Source organism: Muntiacus reevesi, chromosome 15 (assembly GCF_963930625.1).
Source record: "Muntiacus reevesi chromosome 15, mMunRee1.1, whole genome shotgun sequence".
NCBI classification, from domain to species: Eukaryota; Metazoa; Chordata; class Mammalia; order Artiodactyla; family Cervidae; genus Muntiacus; species Muntiacus reevesi.
The window spans coordinates 12,713,812-12,733,927 of record NC_089263.1 but is presented as its reverse complement, the minus strand read 5'-3'; positions in this window follow the sequence as shown (position 1 = coordinate 12,733,927).

Sequence of the window (20,116 nt, the reverse complement as noted above, 5' to 3'; positions counted from 1 at the left end):
TCGGGCTGCTAGGGCCAGCCCCCTCCCTCGCCCGGCCTCCGCCCGCCGCCGCCGCCGCCGCCGCCGCCGAGCGCTCGGCGTCTCGAGGTTCGTTTGCGCGCGGAGGGGAGGGGGCGGGCCGGGCGCCCCGGGCGCGAGCAGGGGGCGAGGCGGGCGGGGCCGGCGGGGAGGGGGCGGGAGAGGAGGCGGCGGTGCGGACTCTGATTGCTCTGCCCTCCTTGGCCGCACCTTCCCGCATCAGCGCCCGTTGAGGGGTGGGCTGGGGCTGCGCACGATGCAAATCGAGACTGCCCTAAACGCCCGGGTCAGGGGGGCGCGGGCGACAAGTGCGGCGACCCTCGAGGCGCCTGCAACTTTCCCAATCTCCCGCTGGGATGCCCTGGAGAGCACGTTTTCATCATCCTTTCCAAGGTGGTCCAAGGGTCAGGGACCGGGGCGGGGTCGGGGGGAGTTGCTCTGAGGTTTCTGGAATAGACTTTCGCTTCCAGGAGAATCGCCGCTGCTCTCTCCAGAGATACACCTTTGTTGTAGACTGAGATGTTTGTTTTAAGACTCTTCTGTTGGAAAGCTAACATACGTACGTTAAATGTGTAATGCACGAATACGCTGTTGCATACAATAGTACAAAGCTCAGGCATATCTAGAGGATAAAGACGACCTTATCACGTCCCCCCCACCTTGCAGCCGCTCCTCAGCGGTCACCTCGGGTCGGGGTGTGCTCCGCTGCGGGTCTTTCTCGTCCTTGCTCTGCCCTTTTACCCGCACACGCGCGGATTGCAAGTGGATTCTCACCGGCTTTTCAAAAGACTGTTTCACCGCGCGGCGCACGCACACACTGGCGACCACACGGCCACTTGAGCTGCGATAAATGCCCCAGAGGCTTCCGGAATCCGGAGAAAGATTCGGATCCCTGCAGTGACAGACAAGGAGCCACTCCATTGCCCCGCATACGTCAGAAACTGCAGCTGGGCCCTGAAGTCAGCCTGAACACACACCTCACGCCCCTGTTAGCGCTGCGCGACTGGAGAAATTGGCCAGTGCATTTCAGACGGGGTGATGCCCTTGGCGTTTTTTTTAACGGAAAACAAGCTGTCTTTGGATTTGGATGTGATGAGACCTCTTTGGATTTGCAAAATAAAAAGGTTTTATCTACATTAAAACGTGATCGTTGTTTATGCTTGTGGTCCTGAGGGATGTGGTTTGAACTCTATAGTCTGTGTTTTTTATTGGCAATGAGATAGTCTATAGCTGGGATATAAATAAAATCCATGTGATTTAGCAGGAAGAGATTGGGTATTGGGATCACTGGTTTCTATAATTAGGTCTGACCTTGGGCAAGAGTTTTAGCTTTGTTGGGCCTCAGTTTCCTCACATAGAGGAGTTGTACTAGATGTTGGGAGAGGGAGCGGGAGGGGGAGAGATCCAGCCCTAACAGTTGGTGAAAACTGATTTTTTCCTTCCTCTGTCTTTCAACTCAGCTCTAACCTCTCCTCCGGTAGGGAATGGCTATTCCAGCACCACATGTTTCCCTTCCTAATAGTGATCTCACTTTGCAGTTATGCACTGGTTAGCATGACCCTTATCTAGTGTGTCCTTCTCCCATCAGACTGTAACCACATTGAAGGCAGGAGTCTGGACCACTTGGGGTCCTCATTGCATCCTCAGCATTTAGTATAGTGCCTAGCACTTGATAGGCATGCCACAAGAATCTCTGAATCACTATCACCCAAATAGACAGTTTCTTACTGCTTGTCCAACTCCCTTGTCATTTTAAAAAGATCTGTAAGTGGAAACATTTTAAAATGAAACCTTTGGAAAGGACCCAGAAGGGTTTTCCTTTCTTGGGGGACAAACAGTTCACTGTCTAGATGAGGACAGATGATTCTCAGCTTAACCATAGGCCGCGGAGACAGCTAGCTGCTATTTACCTTGATGAGCACTGGCTCCCATGGAGGAGATAACAAATATGAATGTTACTCATTAAAGTGCTTGATTAAGTTGGAACCAGGCAAAGGCAGTTGCAATGCACACATGAGCAGTCAGACTTAAATGAGGCCATGGGGTGTGTTTAGGGTGCAAATGAACAAATGTACATGCTCTCAACCAACCATCTAGAAACACTCCTAATATCAAGTTCCAGGGAATGCTTGTCTTTCTTTACTGAGAAGGACCTGAATTCCTTAAAAAAAGATGAACAGGAAATGGGCTAACCTGGGTCCAAGAGTTAAAAAAAAAATTAAAGCCACTATGAAAGTGGGGGAAGTGAAGGTCTAATGCAGCCTGAGACTAATATCTGTAAGCTTCTCTCTTGCTCCGTGTACAGAGTTGCTGGGAGAGGTTAAAATCTGGCTTTACATTTATAGAGGAAAACGAGAGGGCTGGGGTTTCCACCCCTTCTCGGCTGCTTTTTTCTTTTCTCTTGTTTGCAAGGGATAGGTACAGCCCTGGACGCTCAATCCAAGTCCCTTGCGCAAGCTTCTGGTTTCCACAGTGAACCTTAGTCTGCTGGGAAGTGTGCAGTGTGGGTGAGGCTGATGGGAGCCTTTGGGACGAGGCACCACCCCCCAGTGCAGGGAGCCCTGGTTACTGGGGTGTGGAGCATGGAGCTGTTTCTAGCGAGGGGTGGCACCTGTAGGCGAGAGCACACCCTCCGAAAGTAAATTCCCGATGAAACTGATTAAGGCTTCTTCCCAGCTGGCAAAGCAGTGTGAAGTGAACTGGCATGACTATCTGCTGAGGGCTGGCACCTGGACTGTCGCTTTGGATTGAGTACCACTCCATCATGACTTTCTGGGGTAAATTCATGTTCAAAAGTAAAAGTGAGGCTTAAAGGAGAAGCAGGTCAGGAGCTGTCATAGGAGCCTCTTAAAGAGAGAGGGACTGGCTGTCCCACACCTGGCTTCAGCAAGACACAAGTAGGGAGTAGATGCTGGGGTCTTAACTTGTTTGGCACAGACACCCATGAGGTGGGGTGGATGGCATCCCAGAGGCATTGCCTGCTCTAATAAACCCAGCGCGTTTTGTGTCAAGCAGTTATTCTACAGCTGGCGCTGTGCTGGACCCAGCAGCAGGCACTTACTTGAGGAACACAGCCTCTGCCCATAAGACACATGCAGTCCAGTGGGAGAAAGGAAGGTGGAGCAGTGAAGTCTCAGTAGCTGGGGTTTGTGGGGGGGCGGTGCCTGAACAACTCCAGTTTTTCATTTCATCAGCCTCTGTCCTCATATAATTATAGTGACACAGAGTGTTTGTGTAAATGCAGGTTTAAGGCCAGACTCTGGCCTTCCCTTCCAACCAGACTGCTACTCAAAACTCGTTATAGACTTTGGAGTTGACACTTACAAGGTAGAGGGGTAGACAGTGTCATAGGATTTAGAAGATAGGTTCATCACTGGTTGGAAGGATTGGGAACAAGTCCTTATGGAAGAGGTGTCGTTGGAGATGGTCTCCGATGGATGGACTTGATTTTAATCTGCGGATGTTAGGGGAGCAGGGAGAGTATTTCAGGTGTCAGGAGTGGGTGGGAGGAGTCCCATGGATAAAGTCCTGGAGATAGCAAAATGTGGGAAGTTCAATAAGGAATGGTTAAGTCTGGTTGCAATTCATGGGCTGGAACAGAGATGTGATGGAGAAGGAGGTTAGGGCCACCATGTAGGGAAGCTCGGTTGCAGAAGGACTAATAGGAAACCACTGAAGGTTACTGAGCAGAGAAATAACGGAAGTGAAGCTGCACTTTAGGCAGGTCAATGAAAGATGCTTTGGGGAGACAAGAGTTGGGCCACCAGCCAGAACAGTCCATTAATCTTGACATATTATTGTCAGGAACATGACCCAGGGTGCTAAGACTCTACTGGGAGGTACAGGGCTGTAGAAGATCCAAATGCTTTGCAGAAGTGGGCCACAGAGGAGTATCAAGGTAGGTGTCAGATGGGGTGAGTTCTCATTACAGAGACTGGGAAGTTACAAGAAGCTTGGAAGGGGGTGGATGGTGATTGGACCAATCAGCATTGTCTCTGCATGGGAGGGAGCCCCAAAATTCCACAGAGAAAATCTCTCAGTTTTGCATATTTGACAGCACGTACGCAAGTTTAAACTAAAACCCAGTGCTTGTGCTCATCATAAGAAAGGAAGATATAGTTAGTTTTTCTGCGGCTTTTCTCCCCACAGTCCGGTCACCGCTGCCTCATGTCGTGTTAGGCACTCAGTCGTGTCCGACTCTGTGAGATCCCAAGGACGATAGCCCACCAGATTCCTCTGTCCATGGCATTCTCCAGGCAAGAATACTGATGTGGACAACCGTTTCCTTTTCCAGGGGATCTTCCTGACCCAGGGATCAAGCCCCGGTCTCCTACGTTGGCAGGCAGATTCTTTACTGTCGGAGCCACCACTCTAAGGACCAAAGTAAAGCAGAATGAAGGTTATTTTTTCTTTCTTTGGTTAGGTAAGCAAACCATCAGCTCAGGGATAGAAAGAAAACAAAACATCTCTTTACTGTCATTTCATGCCTTTGGACAATAGAATAAGGTAGTGGGAAAAGGAGGTTTTTCCGGCTGATTTAGCCAGGAGGAGAGCGGGAGGGTTCGGGCAGCCACAGGCGCAGGAGAGCAGCTGGAATGTGGTGGGCGAGCATGGCCCCACAGCATCCACAGAAGCCTGTTTTTGACTGTTCAGAAATGGGGGAAGTGGGGGGCAGCTGGCACTGCCGTTCCTCATGGTGACATGGCCAGAAGGGCAAGGCTTGCTGATTTCTTTGTCTCAAGGCAGGATCAGTTTGGATTCAGTTTTGCTATTGTTTACTGAGTGCTGACTGTGCCAGAACATTCTATGTTATAGATGCTTCCTTCCTCCTCAGAGTGCTCTCTTTTGTTCAGTTGCTAAGTTCTGTCCAACTCTTTGTGACCCTATGGACTGCAGCACACCAGGCTTCCCTGTCCTTCATTATCTCCTGAAGTTTGCTCAAACCCATGTCTACTGAGTCTGTGATGCCATCCAACCATCTCGTCCTCTGTTGTCCCCTTCTCCTCCAGCCTTCAATCCTTCCCAGCATCAGAGTCCTTTCCAATGAGTCGACTCTTTGCATCAGGTGGCCAAAGTATTGGAGTTTTAGCCTCAGCATCAGTCCTTTCAATGCACACTCAGTGTTGATATGCTTTAGGATGGACTGGTTGGATCTTCTTGCTGTCCAAGGGATTCTCAAGAGTCTTCTCCAACACCACAGTTCAAAAGCATCAGTTCTTCAGTGCTCAGCCTTCTTTATGGTCCAACAACTCTCACATCCATACATGACTACTAGAAAGACCATAGCCTTGACTATATAGACCTTTGTTGGCAAAGTGATGTCCCTGCCTTTTAATACACTGTCTAGGTTTGTCATAGCTTTTTGTCATAGCAGCCCTCTGAGATGGGTGCAAATAGTTTCAGTTTATTAGCAACTGAGATTCAGAGAAGTCAATGAGTGAATGAATACACGGTATAGTCAGGATTTGAATCCATGTCTGAGTCCCCAGACAGTGCATTTCCTGCTGACTGTGTGTGTCCCATTTTCCTTACCATCCTTCTCCACCTCTCCTGCTCAGGTTTGAGCTGCAAACGTCTATACCCACAGCTCTTCAGAGCAAGCTTGGGCCCTACTTTTGGCAGCACTGCCAAGGCTCGTGGAATAATATGTAGTGGTATCACTCCAGCCACATGCACTCGATGTCCACGGAGCAAGATCTGCTGATGGGATGTTTTTCTGGTAGGTTTTGGAAGGCTTTGTTAGTTTGTGAACCAAGGGGAAGGGCAGGGAGATTGTAGGGTTCTTTTAAATATTCGGATGTGCTTCCCAGGAAGTAACTGAGTCACAGCCATCCCTGGGGTTCTTAGGATGGTATTCAAATTTGGACCCTTTGGAGAGAAGTTCCTTGACTGATATAAATAAATTCTCATTGATCAACTGGGGTTTTCACCTTGCTCCCTGACTCACCAACATCTTTAGTAAAATGGTTCATTAACATTTGAAAGCCAGATCTCTTGACCCCCAGAACCTGGCCCTCCTAGAATAAACTTAATTAAAAAATCTATTTCTTTTCCAGCCAAATTAATATTAGATTTCATGATTTGGGGCTTCCCTGGTGGCTCAGATGGTAAAGAATCTGCCTGCCAGTGTAGGAGACCCAGGTTCAATCCCTGGGTCAGGAAGATCCCCTGGAGAATGGAATGGCAACCCACTCCAGTACTCTTGCCTGGAGAATCCCCATGGACAGAGGAGCCTGGTGGGCTACAATCCATGGGGTCACAAAGAGTTGGAAACGACTGAGTGACCAACACTGTCATGATTTTAAATTTTGCTTTATCATTTGTTAAGCATTTATAAAGAACAAGGAATACAATACTTAACTCAAATATTTTTACAAATAAACAATAGTACATTAAAAAAAAAATTCTCCTACCTCATGCGTGGAGATCTTGTTGATTTTGTTTTCCAACCAAAACTGGATTTTAAAGGTACTCCTGAGAGTGCATCAGGTATTGAATCCAGTCCACAAATGAGACAAATTCAATCATAGATTGGAGTAGGGACCCTCAAGGATCTTCCATTGTCTGGAGGTATTAAGTTTATGGGGTTAAACTATTTTTTAACAGAAGAGGCCACTGATATTTAAAAACATATAGATCAGTTAGGGTAAGGCAGGACTGCTGTAATCAAGAGACTGAACAACAATATGACTTAAAGATTTTTTCTCTCACATAACAGTCCTGGTGGGCACTTCAGACTCCATGTGCTCATTCTGGGATGCAGGTTATTTTCAAGTCATTGTTCCATCCCCCCCAGAGCCTTTTGGTGATTGCGTAATCAAAGCCATAAATAAATGGGTTCTTCTTGCATCATCATTTCTCCTAATATTCCACTGGATGAAGTCACAGGTCCACTCCGAGCTGCAAGGGAGGCTGGGAAAGTAGTATAGTTAGGCAGCTGCTGTTCTGTCTCCACGGAACAAGGGGGCTTCAGTTTTGGTGGACAACCGGTGGTGTTTCATGAACATCAGCAGCATCACATCTGTCTGGCACACGGCACAGAGAAGGAAGTGCAGGCTGTGGGCTGCGAACACCTGCGTTTGAATCCTTGCTCTGCAGTTCTGAACTGGACAGGCTGCCTTATCTCTCGGACTTTTGCTTATTTCCACTGCTGCGCCCCTCTTATTGCTTGATGGCCTCAGCCAAGGTCGCAAGGAATGAAAACCAGCTTGAGCTAGCTTTGAGGAAAGGGAGATTTAGTTTATGGTCCAAGTCCTCCCACAGAACCCAAATGCAGGAAGTGCGGATGAACCTTGCTAGAGAAGGACCAGAATCAGAGCTGGAAGCATTTGACGGGAACAGGACGAAACGGGGGGAAATTACAGGAGCCATCCATCAATTAGCAAGTCCTGTTGGTACTAACTCCAAAGTCAGTCCTGACTGCACCCACTTCTCCCCCTCTCCACCTCCTAGCCTAGTCCAGGCCACCCTCACGCCTTGGCTGAACCACACAGCAGCCGGTGACTAGTCTCTCTGCCTCTACTCCTGCATTCAAATCCTTTCTCACACAGCGGTCAGAGTGAAGTGCAGTTACAGTAACGAGGTTGTGTCTCCTGTTGGAGACCTGCAAGGTCTTTCCCACAGCACACAGAATAAAATCCCAGCTCGTTACCCTGGTTTACCAAACCCACAGGACCCAGCTCCTGCTCTGTCTTTGACCTCATCTACTACTCTGCCCTCTTACACTTTGCTTTAGCTGCAGGGTCCAGCTGCTAATTAATTAACTTACATTCAAGTCATCTAAAGCTTGCTTCTGCCTCAGGGCCTTTGCGTTAGTTGCCTTCTATGCCTGGGGTGCTCTCATCACTTCCTCTTCTTTGTTATTCAGAGCTCAGTGTAAAATGCCAGAAACATCTATTTATTAAGTCCTGCATGTCCCACTCTTTGGAACCCTGGAGACTGTAACTCGCCCGGCTCCTCTGACCATGGGATTGTCCAGGCAAGAATACTAGAGTGGGTAGTAAGATCAGGGGATCTTCCTGATCCCGGGATCGAGCCTAGGTCTTCTACATTGCTGGTGAATTCTTTAACGTTTGAGCCACCAGTGAAGCCCATTAATTAAGTCACCAACTTTAATTCTCTTCATAGCAGTTATCACAATTTGATAGTTTTCTCACTAATTTATTCATTGCTGTCCAATCCCCAGACTCTGTCACCCCAGTAAATGCAATTCTATTAATTTAAGAGCAAGGAACTATCTTGATCTTTAATGTATTCCTCTTGTTTAGTAATATTTGTTGAATAAAACAATGAGTAAACAAAAAAGTATGCTTATTGTTTGTAGCTCTTTTAAAACAATAAAATTTGAACCACTGTCTATTTCAACACAAAGCCCATATCATTTAAACTTTCATTCTTCCATTACATAGACCATAACTGTATTAAACCACTTCCTACTGTTGGATATTTAGTGAGCGTGAAGTCTTTGCACGTTCTCCATTATTTCCTAGAACACATTTGTGCAATAATAGAATCAAAGGATACACCTTTTTTAGAGGTTTATTTTATGTTTTTGCCATGCCTTGTGGCATGTGGGATCTCAGTTCCCTTCCCAGGGATCGAACCTGCACCCCCTGCACTGGAAGCATAGAGTCCTTCCCAAAGGACTGTCAGGGATCTCCCCTGGATGCACATGTTTTTGAGGTTCAATGTAAAGCCAGGCCTTCCCAGGTGGTGCTAGTGGTAAAGAACCCATTCACCAATGCAAGAGACATAGGAGACTCAGGATCGATCCCTGGTTTGGGAAGATTCCCCTGCAGGAGGGCATGGCAACCCACTCCAGTATTCTTGCCTGGAGAATCCCATGGACAGAGGAGCCTGGTGGGCTACAGACCAGAGGTGACCCTATGGACTGTATGTGTATATATATATATACATATATGTATATATATATATATACATATATATATATACACACACACACACATACACACACACATATATATATTCCATGAAATATATATGTGTGTGTGTGTATGGAAGGAAACTTATGACCAACCTAGACAGCATATTAAAAAACAGAGACATTACTTTGCCAACAAAGGTCTAGTCAAGGCTATGGTTTTTCCAGTAGTCATGTATGGATGTGAGAGCTGGACTATAAAGAAGGCTGAGCGCTGAAGAATTGATGCTTTTGAACTGTGGTGTTGGAGAAGACTCTTGAGAATCCCTTGGACTGCAAGGAGATCCAACCAGTCCATCCTAAAGGAGATCAGTCCTGAATATTCATTGGAAGGACTGATGCTGAAGCTGACACTCCAATACTTTGGCCACCTGATGCAAACAGCTGACTCATTTGAAAAGACCCTGATGCTGGGAAAGATTGAGGGCAGGAGGAGACGGGGATGACAGAGGATGAGATAGTTGGATGGCATCACCGACTCAATAGACATGAGTTTGGGTAGGCTCTGGGAGTTGGTGATGGACAGGGAGGCCTGGCGCGCTGCAGTCCATGGGGTCGCAAAGAGTCAGACACAACTGAGCAACTGAGCTGAACTGAATTGAATGGATATACATATATTTGTATACACACACACACACACGCATATACATATCATGGAACATTACTCAGCCATCAGAAAGGATGAAACCTTGCATTTGCAGCAACATGGCTAGACCTAGAGTGAAGTAAGAGAAAGACAAATATTATATGATATCACTTTTTTGTGGAACCTACAAAAATGCAAATGAATCTATTACAGAACAGTAACAGACTCACAGACATAGAAAGCAAACTGATGGTTACCAAAGCGGAAAGTGAGGCAGGGGAGGGATAAATTAGGAAGAGGGGATTAACAGATACACACTACTATATATAAAATAGATATAAAACCAGGATTTACTATATAGCACAGGCAACAAAACAATATCTTGTAATATTCTATTATGGAAAATAATCTGAAAAAATATACAACTAAATCACTTTGCTATATACCTGAAATTAACATAGTACTATAAATCAACAATATGTCAACTAAAAAAAAACCCTTTCTTGATAAAACAAAAAGTCAGCAAATACATATTTGTTTCCCCTCCTCCCCCTTTTTTTTGGTATCTGTGCACTCCCCAAATCACTGCATCCGCTGCTGTTAGTGACAGGCTTTCCATGTAACTGTGGTATGCGCTCCGTCTTAGGGCTTCCCAAGCGGCACTAGTGGTAAAGAAACTGCCTGCCAACGCAGGAGACACGAGACCAGTGTTCCATGCCTGGGTGGGGAAGATCCCCTGGAGGAGGGCATGGCAACCCACCCCAGTGTTCTTGCTTGAAGAATTCCATGGGCAGAGGAGCCTGGTGGGCTACAGTCCATGGGGTCACAAAGAGTGGGACACGACTGAAGCGACTTAGCACGCACGCATTCTGTCTAAAGGAGGAGCTTGCTACACTTTTTGCAGTGAGCCCCAGAAGAATGACACCGACTCCCTTCAAATGCTGGGGGGGGGGCCTCGTCTACGCCACAGGGCGGGTACAACTGTGGTGGGGGGGGCATACTCAGCCCAGGAGAGAAGTTACCTTGGCACCAAGGAAGGTCTTCTGACATAGGCTTGAGAAGATTCTGGAAAGCAAACTGAGGCAACGTGTGGGCAACATCTTCTCCACTACAAATTCTCTCCTCTTCCTCCCCATCTCCTGACTTCCTTGGACTCATTTTAGGAATCTCGGGACCTCCAGGGATATTATTTAGGGGCACAGTTTATGCAGCGGACGTTAAGGTGCTTGTTTTTAAATAACCAGGGTCTGAACATTGAATTTTTAAGTTAGAAAACTCCAAAAATAAAGCAAGAGGCTAAAGGTAAGTGAAAAGAAAGCTTCACGATTTCCCCTGTTTTTTGGGGGAGGGGGGATAAAAAGTGCGTGGAGGAGCTTTTGGTGTTCAGAGCCGAAAGCACGCATGATCAGTTACATGGATGTAGAGCCATGGCAGGAGGTGGGGTCCCCTTATCGCTGCCTGCATCCATGCTAATTATCAGCGCGGGAGACGTTGGAGGCATGATTAGGCGACAAGAAGGCAGTTTCCTATTCCTGGGAGAACGATCCCCTCCCCCCTCAGCTTGCGATCTGCAGTAAGATCTTGGATTTGACCTATGCCTTCTGTGTCTCGAAGGATCAGTGGTTGCGATTCGGTAACAGGACAAGACGAGCTCGCCTTTCTCTCCCCATCCTTCCCTCCCTCCCAAGGATAACCTCCGTTTCTTTGGAATTATGTTTAAGCAGCAACCTTATGAGTTGCCAGAGGCAAACTGGAATCCACCGTCAGTGTGTTTTGGGGCCCTGACTCCCGCCCCCCAGAGCTGTCTGACAAATGAATAGGCTCCGTTTCTGGCGCAGAGACAGTTTGGTTTGCACTTCTACTCATTCCGGCCGGGCGGCTTAGCTTGCTATCATACTGCGTCGCTGGGGGTGGGGTTGGGGGTAGGGGGTGTGTGGGTGTTGTCCACTTGGAGGTGAGAGGGGCTTGGGAAATGTAATTAAAAAAAACCTTCTTAAAGGTTGCAAAGGCGAGCTTGCAGCTGGCTGGAAACTCGGAAGGAGAGGCGCCGGGCAGCAGTAGCCGGGAGCGGGTCGTCCCCTCTCCACCCGCACCCCCCACGCCCCCAACCCAGGGCAGAGCCCAGCTGAGAGCTCCCCGGAGGTGGTCCAGGCACAGCTCGGAAGGGATCGGCCCTTCCTCGGGCCTGTGGCTTTCCGCGAGCCGGCATGCTGGGGAGAGGAATTCTCGAGTTCAAAGGGCCACCTGTTCCCCGCGGGGGAATTGGAGGCGGGCGAAGAGGGCCGGCGGCGGTGGGGGTCCCCCGGAAAGAGAGCAGGTGGGAGATTGCCTTCAGGAAAAGAGTGCCCAGGGGACCCGAAAGCCAGCACTTTGGCGCCCAGATCCCTTGACCCCGGGAAGACCAACTGGCCGGAAGTCACGGCCACTTCTCCATGATTTAAACATTTTGCACGCTTTCACACCGGGTTTAGCACTTTTATTATATGGTTGAAAAGTACTCACACTGGGAGAAAAAAAATCTATAAATAAAAATTCGTTAATGAAGGTGTGAAATCATAACCTAACCTATATATTAATACAAGTTAAAAACTCAGGTGTGTGAGGCGTGTCACGCGGTATGGAAAAGGCTTGTCTACAGGGGCCCCTGCAGCGCCCCAGATGCCTGGGGCTGTGGCCTACAGGGAACCAGTAGAAGAGCGTCTTAAAACATCAGGCTCCCCACCCCCCGGCCCAGTAATCTTAGTGATGGGGTGTCTCCGAGTTTCCAATTCTGTATCTTCAGCCCAAATTGGACCCTGACTTTGAGCGCTCATATCCATATACTTTGGGCTACATGGATATCTTGCAGGCAAAACTCATTTCCGGACTGAATTTTTCTCCGTCTGAGTTAGAAATCTAGAAAGTTACACTGGATTCCTCCATCCCTTTCAGTGATGCCGGGCCCTGTTTCACCGGGGGCCATAATTGGCCAACTTTGCTTCCTAAAGCTCTTCTGTAATCCCCTGCTCCACCCATCCCTGTCTCTGATGCTCCTGGCCTGGCTCAGGCCGGCAGTGGTCCTTATCAGGTTCAATAGAAACCATTTTCACAAAAACTTTTCAAAACTGCCTATTTGACACACCATGCTTAACAATTCACCCCGTGAAGATGGTCAATATGAGTAGTCATGAGAGAAATGCAATCACCCGGAGACACCACTACACACTAATCGGAGTAGCTAAAATAAAAAATAGTGACAACACCAAATGCTGGTGATGATGTGGGCAAATTGTATCATTCATCCATTGCTGGTGGGAATTTAAGATGGTCCAACTCTGGAAACCCTTATGGCAGAAAGCGAAGAGGAACTAAAGAGCCTCTTGAGGAAAGTGGAAGAGGAGAGTGAAAAAGTTGGCTTAAAACTCAACATTCAGAAAACTAAGATAATGGCATCTGGTCCCATCACTTCATGGCAAATAGATGGGGAAACAGTAGAAACAGTGACAGACTTTATTTTTTTGGGTTCCAAAATCACTGCAGATGGTGACTGCAGCCATGAAATTAAATGATGCTTGCTCCTTGAAAGAAAAGTTATGATCAACCTAGACAGCATATTAAAAGCAGAGATGTTGCTTTGCCAATAAAGATCCATCTAGTTAAAGCTATGTTTTTTCTAGTAGTCATGAATAGATGTGAGAGTTGGACTATAAAGAAAGCTGAGTGCCAAAGAATTGATGCTTTTGAACTGTGGTGTTGAAGACTCTTGAGAATCCCTTGGACTGCAAGGAGATCCAACCAGTCCATCCTAAAGGAGATCAGTCCTGAATATTCATTGGAAGGACTGATGTTGAAGCTGAAACTCCAATACTTTGGCCACCTGATGCGAAGAGCAGACTCATGTGAAAAGACCCTGATGCTGGGAAAGATTGAAGGTGGGAGGAGAAGGGGATGACAGAGGATGAGATGGTTGGATGGCATCACCGACTCAATGGACATGAGTTTGAGTGAACTTTGGGAGTTGGTGATGGACAGGGAGGCCTGGCATGCTGCAGACCATGGGGTCACAAAGAGTCGGTCACGACTGAGCGACTGAACTGAACTGAATTGAACTCTGGAAAACACACTTTGGAAAATTGCTTGATGGTGTCTTAAAAAAACCTAGCATGCAATTACCATGGAACCAGTAAGTACACTCCTGAGCAATGATGTTCATGCAAAAACCTATACATGAAGGTTCACAGCAGTTTTATTGTAATACCTCAAAACTGTCCTTCCAAACTCCAGATATCATTCATTAGGTGAATGGTTAAGCAAACTCTGATACATCTATACCATGAATTAATATCCAGCAGCAACAAGGACCAAACTATTGAGAGATGTAACAAATTAGATGAATCTCCAGGAAATGATACTGAGGGAAAGGTCAAACCAAGGAGGAATGGATGATAGGAATGTACAATTCCATTTATATAACATTCTTCAAGTGATCACATTTTGTTTCATTTTTTTATCATTGTCCATGGAGGACAGGGGTTTGGGATGGGTTGGGGCGAACAGGAGGGAGGTGGGTGTGATTATAAAAAGGCACCATGAAGGACAGTTTGGTGGAACTGTTGAGTAGTTTGACTGCAGTAGTGGATACCCAAACCTGCAGAGGGGACAAAACTGTTTAACACATGCATACACGCACACAAGTACGATAAAACTGAGAACTCTGAATAAGATGGGTGTAGATTGTATTAGGTCTAGCATCCTAGTTGTACTGCAAAATATTACCATGGGAGAAACTAGGTAAAGTGTAAGAGATTTTTCTGTATTACTTCTTACAACTGCTTGTGAGTCTGCAATGATTTCAATATTTTCTGTTAAAAATTTTAATTTATTTCTATTAAAAAATTTTGTGGTAAACTATACATAACACAATTAACCATCTTACCATTTATGAATGTTCAGTTCCTTGGCATTAATGCCACAGAAGTAATTAATGGTTGTAATTAACGGTAAAACCATCACACCTGTTCTCTGCCAGAACTTTTTCATCTTTAGCAATGCAAACTCTGTACCTGTTCCTTATAACTATTACTTATTACCTGTTACCTTTAACTCCCCATTCTCCCTTCCCTTCATACTTCTTTTTTTAATCTGGGGGAAAAAAAACCACAAACAACCTTCCTTGAAACAGAGCAGGACCCTATGGGCCTTGCCCCCCATCGTGTCCTCGGCTGGGTCTTTGTCTGTGGAAAACTTTAGTCAAAGAATAAGTTTAATCAGAGAAGTGAGGAATGCAGAAACAAAGGAAAACAGTCAAAGGAGACTAAATAATAATGATTTAGCCATTTGGCTTAGTCAAGGACCTTTAGTTCTTTTTCAGGGGCTGTAGATCATGCTCTGAGCCATATCGGGTGAGCTGTCTTATGGATACTGAAATTCAGGTGGAAGAAGTTAACTGCATGATGAGCAGACTGCTCAGGACATGAGCTGCCATAATTCCCAGAACTGGCCTCAGAGGAACGGAAGCAAACCGACCCTGGAACTGAAGACTAAGTGTACCTAAAACAACCAAGATGACGCTGGTCAGACCACCGATGACCCATCTGAAGCTGACTGTCAGAGCTGACTGTGGTTTCTGCATGTGTCTCCCCCACTCAATCTGTCTATAACAGCTCTCACCCCCTGTTTGTCAGGGCGGGGGAGTCGGCCTATGGACAGATGTCTGCCACCCTCTCTCCCTGAGTTGCTGGCATCTGAAATAAAGCAAACTTTCCTTTCCACCAAGCTGGGCTGTTTATTGGTGTTTGAGCAGCAAGCAGGCGGAGCTCACACACACACACGCTCCTTTCGATAACATCCTGAGCATCTCACTGACCACAGGGCAAGCTCTCTGCGTGTCCTTGAGCTGCCCTTGTTCTGGTCTGACTGGTGTACTGGGAACCTTGTCTGGCCTTATCAATTCCCTGGGGATTTTGTGGCTGTCGTCTCCTTGTTAGGACACTCAACTTCTCTCTGTCTTGTGGGTTCAGTTTTAGCCCTGGGAGGGCCACTAGCAACGTGTTCACAAGGCTGTAAGTTTTTTTTTTTAATTTAAGTATAGTTGATTTGCAATGTTTCAGGTGTATTTATGTATGTATGGGTTTCCCAGGAGGCAATAGTGGTAAAGAAACTGCCAGCCAGTGCAGGAGACAGAAGAGATGTGGGTTTGATTCCTGGGTTGGGAAGATCCTCTGGAGGAAGACTAGGCAACCCACTCCAGTATTCTTGTCTGGAAAATCCTATGAACAGAGGAGCCTGGTGGGCTATGATCCATAGGGTTGAAAAGAATTGCACGGTGACTTGGCAGGCACACGCATATATATACATATACATATTTTTTCTGATTCTTTTCCATTGCAGATTATTATAAGATATTGGATATAGTTCCATGTGCTATACAGTAGGTCCTTGTTAATCTATTTTATATCCAGTAGTGTGTATATGTTAATCCCAAACTCCGAATTTATTCCTCCCCTCAAGCCATATGTTTTTGTAAATTTGCAAACATAAAATATTTTAGCTGCAGTCAGGTATGACCTCAGGCATTTTCTTTCCTGGTCCCCCTGCTGCCTCTACCATGCCTAAAGTTGTTGACTATTTTGGTATGTTGCATCTGTTCCATGGATTTTTCCCATGTTGGCCAAGCATGGATTTTTCTTTCCAGGATTTAAGTGTCATGAGAAGATCTGCCCATTATGAAACCGTGTGAGCCTTGCAACATGGGATGTGTCGAGTGCTATAAAATATATTTCTGAAGATTTGGGAGAAGAGCCTAAACATAATTAAGAAGAAAAAGCTTATTGAAAAAGTTGATAAACCTGAATATGCATTTTTCTTGGCATTTGGAAAGAGATTTTGGAACATTTCAATAGAAGAATTGGGAAATTACAGACTCTTTAATTTGGATGTAGATGAAAGTGAATCTATTTTTGTCATCTTTAAATTAGTTTGTTTATTTGAGAGCCAACAGATAAACTTAATGGACTATGAAAAAATATTAAAATAAACCAAGAAATAAATACAAATTACTCATACTTTAAAAAATTGTAAGAGAAATTTTTTCAATATTTCAAAGGCAGAAATTCACCAAGAGAAAGATATTCTCTTTCTAATAGAGTGGATGACTAAATCCATGGATTTTTTTTGATAATCCAGTTAATTAAGAGGAGTGAATCATATGAACACATTGGGAAAAGGCTTAAGTTTCTTGCTGATTTGCTCAGAATACTGACATAGACAACACAGTTTAAACTTATAGTACACTCTATAATAAGAAAATCAACACCAAACTGGTTAATGACATCCATCAAAGAATTTGAAGAATCTCATCATCACTGCCTAAGAAAATTTGAAATACCCGAACATTTCACAGCTCATATATAAACCTTGAGAGGTTCTCTTGGTTTTGACAACAATCCTATAATTTCCGTGAACAAACCAGAAGTTAGCTGGGAATTGGAAAGAATTCCTTCTAACTGTTAAGAACAAAAATAAAATTTCTATCAATCATGTCAGGAGAAGAACTGAATGATCTATTTTCCCTGCAGAAAAAAGTTGCATTATTAGAGGAAGAGCAATCAGAGAATGTGCAGGACAAATGTGTAGGGATGAAAGTATTGCTGAGGTGGATTAGGCAGTTAATAAAAATATAGGTTTTTGCATAGTGTAATGTTTGTGGTAGTTGATCAGTTTTGCAAATTTGCAGTTGATCTTTTTCTTATTCTAAGTAAATATTCATTTTTGTACCTGATTTTGTATTTATAACTTCATATTTTATTTTATTTTTTTTCCATTTATTTTTACTAGTTGGAGGCTAATTACTTTACAATATTGTAGTGGTTTTTGCCATACATTGACATGAATCAGCCATGGATTTACATGTATTCCCCATCCCAATCCCCGCTACCGCTTCCCTCCCCATAGCTTCATATTTTAAAGGAAAGCCCTCAGATTGCATTAGCCCCACAAAATCTGGCTCTATCTCTACCCCAGGTCTCACCTCACCTCTCTTAGTTGCATGACTCCCTGGGACATTACAAGACCCCTGTCTAATATCATCCCTCCCAACACTGAAAAAAAAACAAAACCCAAAAAACCTTTGCTTATAGTTTCATCTTCCTGACCATGAAGGACAATCATGTAATAGACAAGAGCAGATATTGACTTGGCCAAAAAATTTGTTCATGTTTTTCCATGCTATCCGCTGGAAGAATCCGAATGAACTTTTTGGCCAATCCAATACTTGGGCATGAGGATACCTGGGTTTCCATCACTCTGGCCTGGTTGCCTTGTGACCTCAGGCAAACTTCTTATGCTCCCAATGCCTCCATTTTGTCTTCTATAAAACAGGGGTGATAATAGTATACACCGTAAAGCATCATTGTGAGGATTAAATGATTTCAATACATGGAGTGCTTTAAAAAAAGTCTGGCATGTGTTCCCAGGACCTGGCAAGGGGTCTGGCAGAAAGTCTGGCATGTGGTAGGTACTCGGTAAAGGCTGGGTTAACGTGACTGACTTGCGTGTGGAGAAGGGCTGAGGCATATGGCTTAGCAGGTTACAGCCTTCAGGGCATCGATCTTTCTGGTCTTGAATTTGTTTCCCCATAAAACAGCAGTCTCTCATGGAAGTTCCTCATAGTTCTAAAATCCTATGAGTTAGTGGAGACACAGTAATATGTAATTGTATTACTCATTAGAGTGAAGATTCATGGAAGCCCAATAACTTTAGTTCTCTTGACAATCTCTGGATACTTGCTCTTGACTCTGATTCTTCAAATATTTTCTGTAAGCAAGCAGGATAAAAATAGTAACAGCATCCCAACTCTAGACTTTGTGATTACATACTCATCTTATTACTAACAGCTGTCAGTCTTGAACATCCTTATTTTTCTTCTCGTTAGTAGTATCCATAGTAACTTACATTTTTATAAATCTCTAGATTTAGGAGGTACGTGTTTGCGATGGTGAACTTCATGTGTCAACTTGGTTAGGTTATGGTACCTGTTTGGTCAAACATTTGTCTAGATGTTGCTGTGAAGGCCTTTCCAGACACCATTAACATTTACAATCAGTTGACTCTAAATAAAGCATTTTATTTTCCATAATGTGGGTGGGCCTTATCCAATCAGTTGAAGGCCTTAAGAGCAAAGACTGAGGTTTACAAAGAGGAGGGAATTTATGTTTCAACATCAGAAAATTGAAACCCTGCCAGAGTTTCCAGGCTGCTGGCTTGCCCAACAAATATTCTACCAGCCCTACAATCATGTGAGCTGAGAGGAGAGAGACTTAAGATCTCTCTATCATATGTCTATACATATGTCTTGAACATATATTCTGTTTCTCTGGAGAACCTAGACTAACACAGCACTCCAATAGGTCAACTCAAGATGTATGCGAAGTATGCATGCATTCATTCATTTCTTCGTCTAGTCAGTAAGAAGTTATTGAGATAAGCATGTATGTGGCACTATAAAGGGGACTGAACATGTTCTGGAAAATATCACAGGAAGTCTGATGGACTCACACTGTGGCTTCCTGAAAATATCCAATAGCATCTTATTGGAGAAGGCAATGGCAACTCACTCCAGTACTCTCGCCTGAAAAATCCCTTAGACAGAGGAGCTTGGTAGGCTGCAGTCCATGGAGTCTCTAAGAGTCGGACACGACTGAGCGACTTCATTCTCACTTTTCCTTTCATGCATTGGAGAAGGAAATGGCTACCCACTCCAGTGTTCTTGCCTGGAGAATCCCAGGGATGACGGAGCCTGGTGGACTGCCGTCTATGGGGTCACACAGAGTCGGACACGACTGAAGTGACTTAGGAGCAGCAGCAGCAGCATCTTATTAAACAACAAAATAGTAATTATTAAGGGCTTCCCTGGTGGCTCAGTTGGTAAAGAATCCGCCTACCAATGCAGGAGTCTTGAGTTTGATCCCTGGTCCAGGATGATCCTCTGGAGAAGGGAATGGCAACCCTCTCTAGTATTCTTGCCTGGCAAATCCCACGGACAGAGGACCTGGTGGGCTACAGTCCTTGGGGTCACAAAGAGTCGGATACGACTTAGTGACTAAACCACCAGCACCACCAGTAATTATTATAGGAGCTCAGAGGCATACTGTTAGTTTGGTTTGACAAAGGGTTTTTTTTCTGAGACCTCTAGAGTCTAAACTTTAATGATTGGAAGATGAGAAAGTTAGCAGAATGTTCTCCGAAACAAGATCCTTCTTTTTCTCCTGGATTCTTGATGGCACTCATCTTCAAATCCTGATATTTTTAACATTAAATTTTTTTCTTTCTTTCTTTCTTTTTGCTGAGCTGTGTCTTTGTTACGGTGCTTAGGCTTTCGCTAGTTGCAGTGAGCAGGGAATAACCTCCACTGTGGAGCACGGGATTTTCACTGCGGGGTCTTCTCTTGCTATAGAGCGTGGGGCTCCGGAGCTTGGGCTCAGCAGCTCTAGCCCACGGGCTTACTTGCTCCACAGCTCATGAGATCCCAGGTACCCCGCACTGGCAGGCAGATTCTCATCCATTGTACCACCAGGGAATTCCTAACATTTTTA